Source organism: Bos taurus, chromosome 17 (genome assembly GCF_002263795.3).
Source record: "Bos taurus isolate L1 Dominette 01449 registration number 42190680 breed Hereford chromosome 17, ARS-UCD2.0, whole genome shotgun sequence".
In the NCBI taxonomy this organism is placed as follows: Eukaryota; Metazoa; Chordata; class Mammalia; order Artiodactyla; family Bovidae; genus Bos; species Bos taurus.
The window spans coordinates 18,955,731-18,969,927 of NC_037344.1; the positions used below are offsets into that span (position 1 = coordinate 18,955,731).

At 44.4% G+C, this 14,197-nt stretch overlaps 1 long non-coding RNA gene across 1 annotated transcript in view; it reads left to right on the forward strand.

Moving 5' to 3' along the window:
- The window catches only part of LOC132342586 (uncharacterized), a 54,135-nt gene extending 40,547 nt beyond the window's left edge, over positions 1 to 13,588 (forward strand). Inside the window, exon 2 of the long non-coding RNA XR_009491008.1 lies at positions 12,131 to 13,588. This is a non-coding gene — a long non-coding RNA (uncharacterized lncRNA). The remainder of the gene's footprint in view (positions 1 to 12,130) is intronic.
- The last annotated feature ends 609 nt before the right edge of the window (positions 13,589 to 14,197 follow it).

The window sequence follows — 14,197 nt, forward strand, 5'->3', positions numbered from 1 at the left end:
ATCTGGCTTCTGCTTTTGTGAGAATGACAAAAAAGTGAACAAGCATATAATTAAAACGATATTATGAACCCTGAAGGATGCAAACAGAATAGTGTCAGTGAAGGTTCCTGAGAATGTGGGAATGTCACCAGAGCTCCTGGCACAGGGTGAAACAAGCTCTTAGTTGATTTTTTCTGAGGGACACTTGCAAGAGGACGGGAGACTTGGGGAAGGGCTGTGGGAGAAAAGCACAGATGTTATTAACACAAGGGGTTGTTATAGCAGTGGCCTTTCCTGCTTTCCCATCATGCTGTTTTTCTTTGGAAAAAGGTAGGTTCACATACAGCTTCAGGAGGAGGAGGAAGAATCTGCTCTGGAGTTTGCTGGTTCACCCTGCGTCCTTGGCCGGCACACTCTCTGTAGTCCCTCAGCCTGCCGTCCAGCATTAGGACACGGTGGCAAGGATGTCCATCAAACCATCTCGACCCTGGGAAGAATGCATCCGGCGTGGTGGCAATATTAGTGACACGGTTGCTGGACTTTGGATTCACAGAGTGTTTTCTCTCAAGTGCTCGGAGAAGAGGTGGTCACAGGGTTTGTTGTTATTGTATCTTGGGAGAGAAAGGAACACCAAGGCATGGAGGCATCTGCTAGAAATGTCACGGCTGGAATCAGTCAGGCCTTTTGTGTGGGTCCTCGTCGCCAGTTCAGGACCTGAAACACCGGGCTGTTTGCTTCAGGTGGATATTTGGATGTCTCCCCCTCTGCCTCTGGCTACTTCTCCTCATCTTGTCCTTTCCAGGCTCGGCCAGCCAGTGCCCTTGGAGGTCTTCTCTGGGCTTGTCAGCTCCCCACCAGGGCTAGACAGGGCTGCACTTTCTTCTTATGATAGAAGACTGGGAAGCAAGACGGAGAGATTTTCTTGGCAGCTGCAGATTTTTAATCATGAAAGTAATTTAATATGAGGTGGTCAGAGGTCAGATATTTTAAAAAGGCCAGTTTCTGGTTTAGCCTCAGCTAAAACCAAGGATGACGAATGGTTCAAAAGGGAGGCAAAATGTATTTTTCGAAGGTTTAGCGACTCAGCAGCAGCAGCAGCAGCAGCAGGGGACCCAGAGTAGGAAGGGGTGAAAGACCATGATTTTCCACTGAATTTCCTTTCTTAAAAATTGAAGCGTAATTTGCAATATTGTGTTAGTTTCAGGTGTACAGCAAATTGAATCAGTTATATATGTTGTTAGTCCCTCAGTTGTGTCTGACTCTTTGTGATCCCATATGGACTGTAGCCCATTCATGGAATTCTCCAGGCAAGAATACTGGAGTGGGTAGCCATTCCCTTCTCTAGGGGATCTTTCCAACCCAGGGTTTGAAGAACCCAGTCTCCTGCATTGCAGGCAGATTCTTTACCATCTGGGCCACCACGGAAGCCTCTTATATATATGTGTGTGTGTGTGTGTGTGTATTATTTTTTAGATTATTTTCCATTATAGATTATTACAAGACACTGAATATAGTTCCTTGTGCTATGCAACAGGTCCTTGTTGTTTATCTGTTTTGTATATAGTAGTGTGTATCTGTTAATCTCTTCATTTGTCCCTCTTTCTTTCCCCTTTGGTCACCATAAACTTGTTTTCTCTGTAAGTCTTTTTCGGCTTTTTGCTGAATTTCCAGAGAGACCTTGGAAAGGAGGTGGATGAGTTCCTTGGTCAGAAGTGGGTGTGGCAGATGCCAAAAGACCAATGCAGGGTGCCTGGAGCCTCCAGGGCCTCAGGTGAAAGGTGGAAGGGCCGGGCAGAAGTTCCCTCAGAGGATAATTATTATTTTTGCATTTGGTTAAAAATTGACAAACTAATTGCTGAGCCCATTGTCAGAAAACTGGCAATGCATTAGAGATGATTGTCAGCAATTTCTATTATTCCTAATGAGCCGGACGTGGCCTTCTCTTTTGTCCTTACTGCTTGGAGAGAAGGGAGGGTTTTTCTTCTCGCTCTCCCTCAGAGCTGGAGAGGGTCTGCTGCACCCGCCTGCTCTGGGCTTTGGGCAGGATGCTCTCCCTCCCTCGCCACCCGAGCCGGAAGACAGATGATTTGTTTGTCTGATTGCTCGAGTGAGTCCCTCGCTGCCTCTTCATTTTCCACTTTCTCTCCCTTCCAAACCCCCTTGTTACTCCTGGCCAGCTCTCAAGACACCGTTAATTTAAAAACCAAGAAGACAGAATTGGATAGAAAAACAAAACCCAGAGTCTTTGGGATGTGAAACGTCACTGAAAGCAAAAGCTTCTAGGGGTTCAATATTTCAGTGGGGCTTGGGAAAGACCAAAATAGTCTTATTAAAAAAAACACATAAGAGTATTTCCCACATTCAGGTATTAGAGTAAGTATTTGCACAACAGTGGAATGTCCAGGGTCTTGATTATAGAAGAGAAAAGTATCCGAGAGCCCTTCACTTTGGGACATTGTGTCCCAGCGTATTCTTCCAGAGCTACCCTAGAAGGAGTCCATGTTTAGAGTCCAATTCAAAGGCAGCATTTACGAAGCTAAGTCAGACCCTGGGTTTCCCTCTTGGTGAGGGCGTGGCCATCATCTTCCCTCTGTGATGGGAGCTGGGGCTCCGGGAAGCCTTCCCCTTGCACTCATCCCTTCCGTGGTCTTCCATGACTGGGAGGCGCATATCCCTTCTGTTTTTAGCAACAAAATTGAGTTCTGGTTCATCTGGTAGAGATGCAGGTCAGGAAGTCCATTTTAGTGGGGCTCTCTGGCTCACTTAAGAAAACCTGTTTCTGCAGACTCACAGTTTTAGAAAAACAAACTTATGGTTACCAAAGGGGAAAGTGGCGGGGGGCGGGAACAGAGTTTTGAGATGAACAGACATATGCTACTATATATAAAATAGGACCTACTAACAAGGACTAACAAGGACCTACTGTATAGAGGGGGAACTATGTTTAATATCCTATAATGGCCTTTGGTGGGATATATGTGTGTGTATAACTGAATCATTTTGCTGTACACCTAAAACTAACACAACATTGTAAATGACTATACTCCAATAAAATTTTTTAAAAGAGTACGCGATGTGGAAAGATAAATTGGGAGATTGGGACTGACATACACACACTACTATATATAAAACAGGTAATTACTACTAATAAGGACCTGCTGTACAGCACAGGGAGCTCTTTTCAATACTCTGTAATGACCTATATGGGAAAAGAATGTAAAACAGAGTGCATACATATATACGTATAACTGATTCACTTTGCTATGCACCTGGAGCTAACACAGCATCGTAAACCAACTGCACTCCAATAAAACAAACACCAGCCATTTCTGTGTTAGTTGTCCACTCTGTTAATCACGAGGATCAGAGGAAATGATAAAATCACCCACATGGCTTCCAGGTCAGTTTCCATGAGTAGATTTCATCCTCCCAGTGTCCTCTGTGATGAATCCTTAATAACTTTGACAAAAATGCTCAATGGTAATTTGCTTTTGCGTTGGTAGTTGGCGCCCAAGGCTGTAAAGTATGTGTGGGATCGTAATGATGCCCAGGAATATCACCGACTTTGAATGTTTGGCCACCGCCGTGTTGTCCATTTTTGAGACATAGAGACTGGCTGTCATCACTCCTTTCAGAAAGGACTTGGAGACTATTCTTGTTGCTGCCAAAACAAATGTCTGCTAGTTTAGCAGCTTAAAGCTTCACAGATTTTGTATGCTATAGGGCTGAAGTCCAAAATGGGTCTCACGGGGCAGAATGCAAGTGACGACAGGCCTCCAGAGTTCCTGGAGGCCACCCGGATGCCTTGGACAGGGGCCCCCTTCCATCTTCAAAGCTAAGAGTCACGTCACTCCTCCCTCTGCTTCCAGCATGGCAGGTCCTTCTTTGAACAAGGTCCCCTGCTTCCTTCTTGGAGGGACCCTTGTGATTGCATTGAATCCACCAGATAATCCAGGATAATCTTCCCAACTCAAGTTCCTTGACTTAATTGCATCTGCAGAGTCCCTTTGCCATTTAAGATAACATAGTCACAGATTCGAGGGTTTAGGCTGTGGATATTTGCCAATGGAAGGATCAAAAGCAGAGTAGAAAATCTGTTTTTATAAACAAGCAATATCAATACATTTTTGGATTCCTTTTTTCCACCCCCTTTGCTTGAAACAGTTGTTTTCAGCCTCATACAGGGTTGAAAATAGCAAAAACATTAATTGAATTTCTGTTCGACTGTGTTCTTTGCGATTTATTTCATGTGTATGGAATATAGTAGTTTTGGAGGATGAAAAATTTACCTTCTGCTCTTCTTCTAAAGGTCAGGTGGCAAAGAGAGCTAGTTTTAAATGCAAGTTACCCACATGGAGCAATTAAGGAGAGATATAAAGTGGTATGGATTTTAAGATGTGACATAGGCCAGATACAAATGGAGAATTGACAAAGACATTAGCTGATTTAGGAAAATTCAAATCCTACCTCTGGGAAAGTACATGGATTCATATATATTTATTGTAATACATTAAAAAAAAAAAAACCCTTCTCTCTTCTAAACTGTTTTATCGTTAAATTTGCAATTTGCTTCTCTTTGTGGCCAGACATAAACACTAACAGCCAGCCTCCGAGGTAAATTCTTGTCCTAGGCCTCTCTTTGCTGTAGTGACTTAGGAACCACTTCAGCAGATGTATTGAAATTCTGTAGCAAATTAAAGGATGCTCTGTAATATTCGATCTCTCTCCCCAAACAAACAGACCTGACATGGCCCTCATATCCCTCCTCAGAATAGACCAAAAGGCTCTTTTCTTTCTTTCTTTTTTAATCAAATGAAAGATTCTTTAAATTCTATAGTGTTTACAGTTTTCAGAAGTTTCACACTCATGATTTCATATAATCCCGTAATAGCCCTTTCCCCCCCCACCCCTGAATTGCCCCTCCCTGCTTCCCTCTCTCCACTGGTAACCACCAGTTTGTTCTTTATTTCTGTGAATTTGCTTCTGTTTTGCTTCATTCACTCCTTTGTTGTATTTTTTTAGATGCCACATTTAAGTGCTATCATATGGTATTTGTCTTTCTTGTCTGACTTCTTTCACTGATTATAATATTCTCCAAGTCCGTCTATGATGCAATGGCAGAATTTCATTCCTTTTTATGTCTGAGTAGTGTTCCATCTTCTTTATCCATCCATCTGTTGATGGAAACTTAGGTTGTGCTTCTGTGCCTTGGCTATTCACAGTACTGCTGTGAACACTGGGGTACTCTGTGTACCCTGGGGTACATAGAGTTTTCCTCTTTTCCAGATATATATGCCCAGAAGTAGAATTGCTGGATTATATGATAACTCTAATTTTTTTTGTTGAAACCTCCCTACCATCTTCCACAATGGCTGCACCAATTTACATTCCCACCAACAGCGTTTGAGGGTTTCCTTTTCTCCACACCCTCCAACAGGCTGTTTTCTTAATATCATTCAGGCTTCTAGAACTTCCTCTGCAGCTGTTGCTCTTGAGCATCAGCTTAACCCCTGGGACCTTCCTCGTCTCACCATCAGCCTGCTCTCCCTTTGGGGTGAGCGCAAGGGAGATTCCTTTTCATGACTGTCCTCCAGTGAGCCCAGCCTGGTGGCGCTGAGGTCCTGCCCTCCTGGCACACGGGCAGTGGAACTTGGAGGGTCTGGTTTTTCTGCTGGTGACTGAGGGGATGGTCTGCAGAGCTAACAGACCTCCTTTCATCCTCACAGGTTCCCTGAGGCAGACACAGCCCATTTCCATCTCTTGCTGTGCCCCGCTGTGACACATCCGGCAAACAAGGGGAAATGAAATACAGCCCATCGGTCCTGGCCCCCAGCCACACGCTACAGCATGCATGGAGACAGTCTGGCTGCGCGGGCACCTCAGCCCAGCTTGGCAGGACCAGGGCACAGTCCATTCTCACCACGCCCTGGAACTGGATCAGATGACAAGTGGCTACGAAATGATGACAGAGAGAGGCTGAGAACCGTGGGTCAGGGGAGGGGACGGGGAGCAGGAGGCAACACCAGGGGCAGCCAGTCCTGTTCAGAAGGGGTGACAAATAGCCAGTACTACTTGCTTGGATTTCTTTTTATTCTTGGTTTGTTTTCTTTTTGTCTTTTTTTGGCTGTTTTTGTCAGGTTCTTCTCTATGGGGGCTGAGAGCTGTGTGGTACTCTCATGGTTGTCTTATCTTCTGATATAGTGAATTATTTCTTCTTGTTAAGTCGATAAGTCATGTCTGACTCTTTGCGACCCATGGACTGCAGCACGTCAGGCTTCCTTGTCCTTCACTATCTCCTGGAGTTTGCTCAGATTCAAGTCCGTTGAGTTGGTGATGCTATCTAACCATCTCATCCTCTGCTACCCTCTTCTCCTTTTGCCTTCAATCTTTCCCAGAATCGTGGTCTTTTCCAGTGAGTTGGCTCGTTCCATCAGTTGGCCGTTGGAACTTCAGCATCAGTCCTTCCAATGAATATTCAGGGTTGATTTCCTTTAGGATTGACTGGTTTGATCTCCTTGCAGTCTGAGAGACTCTCAAAAGTCTTCTCTAGCATCACAGTTCAAAAGCATCAGTTCTTCAGTGCTTAGCCTGCTTTATGGTCCAACTCTCACCTTGGTACATGACTATTGCAAAAACCATTCCTTTGACTAGACAGATCTTTATTGGCAAAATGCTGTCTCTGCTTTTTAATATGCTGCCTAGGTTTGTCATAGCTTTCCTTCCAAGGAGCAAGCGTCTTTTAAATTCATGGCTGAAGTCATCATCCACAGTGATTTCTGCTTAATCAATCATTTTATGCTACTTCCTGATAGGGCTTTTCAAAAGCATGGCTTTGGGGTAAGAAGTACAGTTGGGAAACAATCAAGTCGTGTTTATGATTTGGGTTTGTTTACTAGCTGAAGAGTGCCTTGCATGACCAAGTGATATCTTTTCATTTTTGTAGAAAATCAAGCAAATGTATCAATTGATAGATTTAAAAAAATTTTTGGTTATCCTTTATCTGTGTAATGTTTGGGAATTCCTGAATAGGAGAATTTTCTTAATGGAAATTAAAAATTTCTATTAAATTTTATTCATTGGAACTCAAGGTTTAGTAAGAGGCAAGGTAAATGCAGACTTCTAGATCCTAACCGGAGTTTCAGATTTAACAGACCTTGACTGGGCCCCCAAATTGGCATTAACACACTCCCAGGTTATTCTGATGCAGGTGGTTGGAGTCGTGGTTTGAGGAAACAGATCATATAATGCTTGACCGTGGAGGGAGGAGCTCTCCACTCAACCCCTCCTCACGTGTTTTCGTATAATTTTCTCTCAGATAGCTGTTGTGTTTTCACGCAGTTCAGGAGGGCGGCTTCTGATAGTGCAGAGCGTCACCTGCATTGTTCTCAGTCTCAGGTTTATTCCTGCTACAAAGATTGAAGGATGATCTGAAATCAAATACGTTTGTCTGGGAGCTGAATGTCTGTCAGGCCCAGCATTGATTTCTCGAGCTTGAGTTCTCAGTAAATGTCTTTCCAGTGAGAATTCCAATCAGGATTCTAAAGGTTATATAAAATAGGCCTGATTTCTGAGCCTTCTCTGGGGAGAAAGCTTAATTTATAAGCAAAAAGGGGGAGAAATCCACTCCCCACCACTGCTTGTTTTGTAATCAGCACACAGTTCATGTTTTAGAATAAAACGGCTATGTTGATTACGGGTGTGAACCAGCCTGAGCCAGAAAATGTCTCTGTGCAGAGGATCTTTAAGGATGAAATATTTGCACTTCGGAGAATGAAAAGATAGCAAAACGAAATCTAGGCAGAACTGTAAGGAAGTTTGCCTTGGAGAGTCTCGATTTCTCCAGGTGCTCTTACAGTGTTCCACCATCAGGGGGCAGCATTGCACTTTGGTTGGAAAATGGGCTCGGTGGCAAGCAGCCCTTTAAAGGAAAATACATCCAAGTGAGCAAAACTAAAAACCAGAATATTAGCAAGAACCAGAAAACCAACAACATAGAACCCAAACCCTCTTTGTTATAACGTGCCATCTTTGCTTTTCTTGGTGTTCAGAGTTTAATATTGTCGTATTAAGACTCTCCAGGGCATACTTCAGCGGTTCATTAATACACACTTAGGGGTGGTGGATAATGCAGTGAGAGATTATTTTTCCTTTTCCTCACTTTTTGTTTGGCTCTCCCATCTTTTCTCACTGTCCTTCTGTCTTGTTGCCAAGTAGCTACTCCCCTACCTACTCCCCTCTAGGAACAGACAGGCCTGGCAGCCGGTCGTCTTTGGCATTGCTGGTCGTCTTTGGCATTGCTGGTCATCTTTGGCATTGCTGGTCGTCTTTGGCATTGCTGGTCATCTTTGGCATTGCTGGTCATCTTTGGCATTGCTGGTCATTTTGTGGAGCTGGCAGATGTGTGCAGAGCTGACTGCAAAGCCCTGTCTTTCCTCTTTCTTGGTGTGAAATTACACTCACAATTTGCGTGATTCTGGGAAGTTTCTAGGGATCACACTACTTTTATGCACCCATACAAACACACTTTTAAAGGAATCAAGCTATCATTTTACAGGGAGTGATACAAAATAAATAGATGCTCAAATGTTGCATCTTTTAAATTGACTCATATTATTACTGGATAAAGTGTGGGTGGATTAAAAACAAATCCAACCGTCGGTTTTAGGAAGAAGTTCCATCAATACATGGATTTTGTGTTTGTTCACGATGTAGCCCACCTTCTGGCTTTGCTTTTGAGCAATGAGTTTCTTGGGGACTGAGGTCAGGCTGGGTATCTGCATTGGCTTTCTTCTTTGTCCCAGTCATTGTTTTGTTTCTGGGCTCATGGAATTACACAGGCTGAGGGTTTCTTAAAGGCAAGTTCTAAAATTCACCCTCCAAGAATAGCTATGAACCCCAAGTATCTTTGTTTCTCTGAAATTTGTTTATAGACAGTTACATATGCTTATGGGCTTCCCTGGTGGCTCAACTGGTGAAGAATCCACCTGCAATGTGGGAGACCTGGATTTGATCCCTGGGTTCGGAAGATCCCCTGGAGAAGGGAAAGGCTACCCAGGCCTGGAGGGTTCCATGTACTCTATAGCGCATGGGATCGCAAAGAGTCGGCCGTGACTGAGCGACTTTCACTTCACTTCACATATGCTTTCCAGTGTGATTCCACCATTTTTGGAGGGGGATTCATAAAGACTAGCTCCAAAGGTAATTTTCTATTTATGTCCTTCTACAAGGAAGTCTGTTTCGCTTCCTCTGCCCTTTTCTTTTTGTGCAAGAAGCAGACAGTTTGGGAAACTTGACTTTGAACAGGAGCAGAAGTATGCACAGGGCAGGGGATAACAGGCACTATGAAGATTAATTATCCTCATTGGAATCTAGCTTGACTGGGCAAGGTGAGACCGTGCAATTATTTAATCACATTGGCTCTCTTGGCTTCAGAGGCCTGGAGTGCTGGGGTAGCCCTGCCTTCCCACTTCATTTATGTGAGGAATTGCTCCTCACCTCCCTGCTCCCCGCTGGACCCTCAGGCAGAAGAAAAGGAGCAATCGATCTGGCAGGAGATGCTCCCGTCTCTGCCTCCTCCTGGCCTGCGTCGTCCGTGGTGAATTCTCAGTGTTCAGTTGGAGCCTTGCTGCTGGGCAGCAACGCCTGCCCTGCCCGGGTCAGGCCGCTCCCCTCTGTGTGTAGTGGTTGGATTTTCCCTCTTGCTCATGACTTTGTAAGGCTTTCTTCTGGCTCAGGAACGATTCCCCATGTTGCAGGTCAGAGTATGCCATTGGGTCAGAATATGCTGGAGCAGCACTGTCTGGCAGGACCTGCTGTGCTGAGAAGGAAGCTCTGTATCTGCTCTGTCCAATATGGCAGGCATTGGCCCATTGTGGCTATTACCATTTGAAATGCGGCTGCTGTGATTAATGAACTACATTTTTAATTCATATTAACTTAAAGTTAAGTAGTTACCTATGGCCAGTGAAAGACCCAGCTGCACCCACAATACCCAGACTTTTCATGGATTATTTTTGTTTATTTTTGTTTTTATGATGGAGCTTGACTGTTGCACTGTGATACGGAAGGGCTGGTTTACACCGCAGCCCCTCTGTTATTAATGTAGTTTTCCACATTTCAGCAGACTCTCTTGTTCTTCATCATACATTGTGCCCTCCTGTTTGTGTCTTGGCCAGGTCTCTCCTCATCATCGTCCAGAGAGGGACAGGAGAATGGAGGTTTACTCATTGTCATAGTTCCTTGTTTCATGGTGGGGTGAAAGATCTTAATCACCATGGAAGCTGCTCTCTCAAAACAGAAAGAGTTAGGTTGTGTCTTCTCCAGACACTGGAGTCTTGCATATCCATGGATTTCTGCCACAGTGGTGCCTCCTGCTTAGCGACCCAGTCTGGCAGTCAAGCACCCTGTTTAGTGAGGTTTTCAAAGATTTTTGAAGAGATTTAACGCATGTATAAGGCCAGGTGACAGTTTGTCAAGATGAACCCTTAAAAAAAAATTGCTTTAGGATCCAAATGTCCATGGTCCCAGCTAGACCTAGTGAGAAAGGGATAGGACATAAAATATCAAAGAAATAAGAATTGGGCTTCTCAGGTGACCCAGTGGTAAAGAATCCACCTGTCAATGCAGAAGACGTAGATTCATTTCCTGGGTCGGAAAGATCCCCTGGAGGAGGAAATGGCAACCCTGTCCAGTATTCTTGCCTGGAAAATCCCATGGACAGAGAAGCCTAGTGGGCTACCGTCAACGGGGTCACAAGAGTTGGACATGACTTAGTGACTAAATGGCTGAGGGACCGCAAGTCTCTTAGTCATCCAGGCTGAGCTGTGGAGTCATGATCAGTGATATCCCATCTTCCCATCCTCCAGCATCCAAACTGACCCCAAGCTGATCAGTCAACACATTTTTCTTCTGCTGCCTCCACCAAGCTGACACTCAGACCTGTGCACCTCACGCCTTAGTCACTGAAATTACACAAATAGAGAAAAGGAAAAAAGTTTCTGCGAAACCATTCTCTGGGTTCCTGTGGTTTACACTTGCTAGTTAATTTGAACCTTACCTTCAGTCTCTCAGAGTGACAGAAACAGCAGCCAGTCTGCTGTTGTACAAGCACGTGGATGCAGTCTAGGTGCTAACACCCTTGCAAAATGTCCCCAGAAATGCAGCTCACGGAGAGAGTTCTTTAAATTAAGCTAGATTTGTAAAGAGCCCATTTACTGCCTGACTTAGAGCTAAATTCTGTGGCAGAATGGAATTCGAGGCGTGTTGCCAGCAAACAGAAAACAGCTTGGGTACCAAACCGTGAGCTGGTGAGTGGCAGGGAAAGGAGGGATGTTAGAACAGAAGGCTTCCTGAAGTTGGAAGGGAGAGAAAAAAACCCAAACAGAAGGAAGTGTCTGGAGGCCAAGTATAGAGACGTTGTCCAAGAAAGCTGGGACGCGGAGAACAGAGAATGAGGGAGAGGAAAAGAATAAGGAGGCTTCCCAGTAGAGAAGAAGGGGGTAGAGGAAGGAAAAGAGATAGCGGCTGCAGTGTTTTCCTGCTTTATATCCTTAAAGGGCTGGGGCTGAATAGCAAGTCATTTCAACAGGCGACCAGACGGAAGCCAGCCAGCAGGCAAAACTGCTTACCAGCCTAGGTCATGAGTGCAAACAAGTAAGTAGGCAGACAGACCCCGTCTTTACGTTCTTGTCCTCTGTTCTTTCTGGGCCACTTTCTCTTCACTTATTTATTTGGCTCTGCTGGGTCTTAGTTGTGGCGCTCTGACTCTTAGTTGTAGCATGTGGGATCTACTTCCCTGACCAGGGATCAAACTCAGGCCTCCTGCATTGGGAGTGTGGCGTCTTAGCCACTGAACCAACAGGGACGTCTCTGCTTTTTTTTGTAAATTGAAATATAGTTAATTTACAGAGTTGTGTTAGTTTCAGGTATACAGCAAAGTGATTCAGTTACACACACACACACATACATATTCCTTTTCAGATTCTTATCCTTTATAGATTATTACAAGATATTGTGTACAGTTTCCTGTGATATGCAGTAGGTTCTTGTTGTTTATTTTATATGTAGTAATGCGTATCTGCTAATCCCAAACAATTTATCTCCCCCAGAACTTTGTTAGCCCCTTTGTTAACCTTAAGTTTGTTTTCTACAGGGGTAAGAGTTGGACTGTGAAGAAGGCTAAGCGCTGAAGAATTGGTGCTTTTGAACTGTGGTGTTGGAGAAGACTCTTGAGAGTCCCTTGGACTGCAAGGAGAGTCAACCAGTCCATTCTGAAGGAGATCAGTCCTGGGTGTTCTTTGGAAGGAATGATGCTGAAGCTGAAACTCCAGTACTTTGGCCACCTCATGCGAAGAGTTGACTCATTGGAAAAGACTCTGATGCTGGGAGGGATTGTGGGTAGGAGAAGGGGACGACAGAGGATGAGATGGCTGGATGGCATCACTGACTCGATGGACGTGAGTCTGAGTGAACTCCGGGAGCTGGTGATGGACAGGGAGGCCTGGCGTGCTGCGGTTCATGGGGTCGCAAAGAGTCAGACGCGACTGAGTGACTGAACTGAACAGAAGTCTGTTTCTGTTTTGTAAATGAGTTGATTTGTATCATTTTTGAAGAGTCCATATATAAGTGATATTTATTTGTCTTTTTCTTCCTGATTTACCTCATTGACTGTGATGATCTCTAGGTCTGTCCATGTTGTATCAAGTGGCATTACTTCATTCCTTTTTTTGGGCTGAGTAATATTCTATTTGTTTATATGCACCACATCTTCTTTATCCATTCGTTTGTTGATTGATATTTACATTGCTTCTTTTTTCTTTTAATGGGAGAACTTTTTCAGATATTCCTGTATAATTGATTTTAAACCTCTTGGAGAAGAATTTGGACAGTGATGAGAAAGTGGGTTTCCCTACAACCAGCCCACATCTCAGGGCCTCCTGTCCAAACTCAGTCCTTCCACATTTTCTCCATAAACAAAGACACTGACTGCTTGAGATCCAATCACAAATGCTAACCTGCCTTATACCTTGGGCCTCTCACTTTGTTTGCTCCAGAACCTTCTGGGGCGGGGGGAGCTGTTAAGAATATGGTTGCCTTGACCCCACCTCCATAGATCTTGGATTCTCAAGTGTAGGCAGCATCTCTAAGAGAAACTCAGGCTGGGGAATACTAAGAAATGGGGTAAAGTTCTAAAATGCAAATATTTTAGGGCTCGGAGGATGAAGCAATCTGAGTTCTGTAGTTGAATACAAGATTCTTTAAACTCTAGAGTGAAATACAATTTTCAAAAGTTTCGCACACATGACTTCATAGAATCCCATAGTAACCTGCCCCCCGGCCCCGCCCAGCTACATTGCCTCTCCCCTCTCCCCTCTCGCCTCTCCCCTTTCCCCTCTCGCCTCTTGCCTCTCCCCTCTCGCCTCTCCCCTCTCCCCTCTCACCTCTCGCCTCTCCCCTCTCGCCTCTCGCCTCTCGCCTCTCGCCTCTCGCCTCTCCCCTCTCCCCACTGGTAAACTCTAGTTTGTTCTCTGTGAGTCTGCTTTTTTTGTTTGTTTGCTTTATTCACTAGTTTGTTATATTCTTTTAGATTACACACATAAATGATACCACATGGTAGTCGTCTGTCTCTGACTTTCATTGAGCACAATATCCTCTAAGTCCATCCATGGTGCAGCAAATAGCAAAAGTTTGTTCTTTTTAATAGCTGAATAGTATTCCATTATATTATATATGTGTGTGTGTGTGTGTATACATGCAAATATATATTACACCTTCTTTTTCCATTTATCTACTAATGGACACTCAGTTGTAAAGCAATCTAATTTGATCTTAGTTAAAAATTCCCCGAAAAGAAAGTTTCCTGGAATGACTTCAGTATCAGTTCAGTCGCTCAGTCGTGTCCGTGACCCCACAAACTGCAGAACGCCAGGCCTCCCTGTCCATGACCAACTCCCGGTGTCCACGCAAACCCATGTCCATTGAGTTGGTGATGCCATCCAACCATCTCATCCTCTGTTGTCCCCTTCTCCTCCTGTCCTCAATCTTTCCCAGCATCAAGGTCTTTTCCAATGAGTCAGCTCTTTGCATCAGGTGGTCAAAGTATTGGAGTTTCAGCTTCAACATCAGTCCTTCCAATGATTGGAGATTAAGGACAAAGGAGCTAGAGGGTGACTTCTTTCTCTCCCACCATAGTTTTTGGTCTAGTAAACTCCTCTTTTTT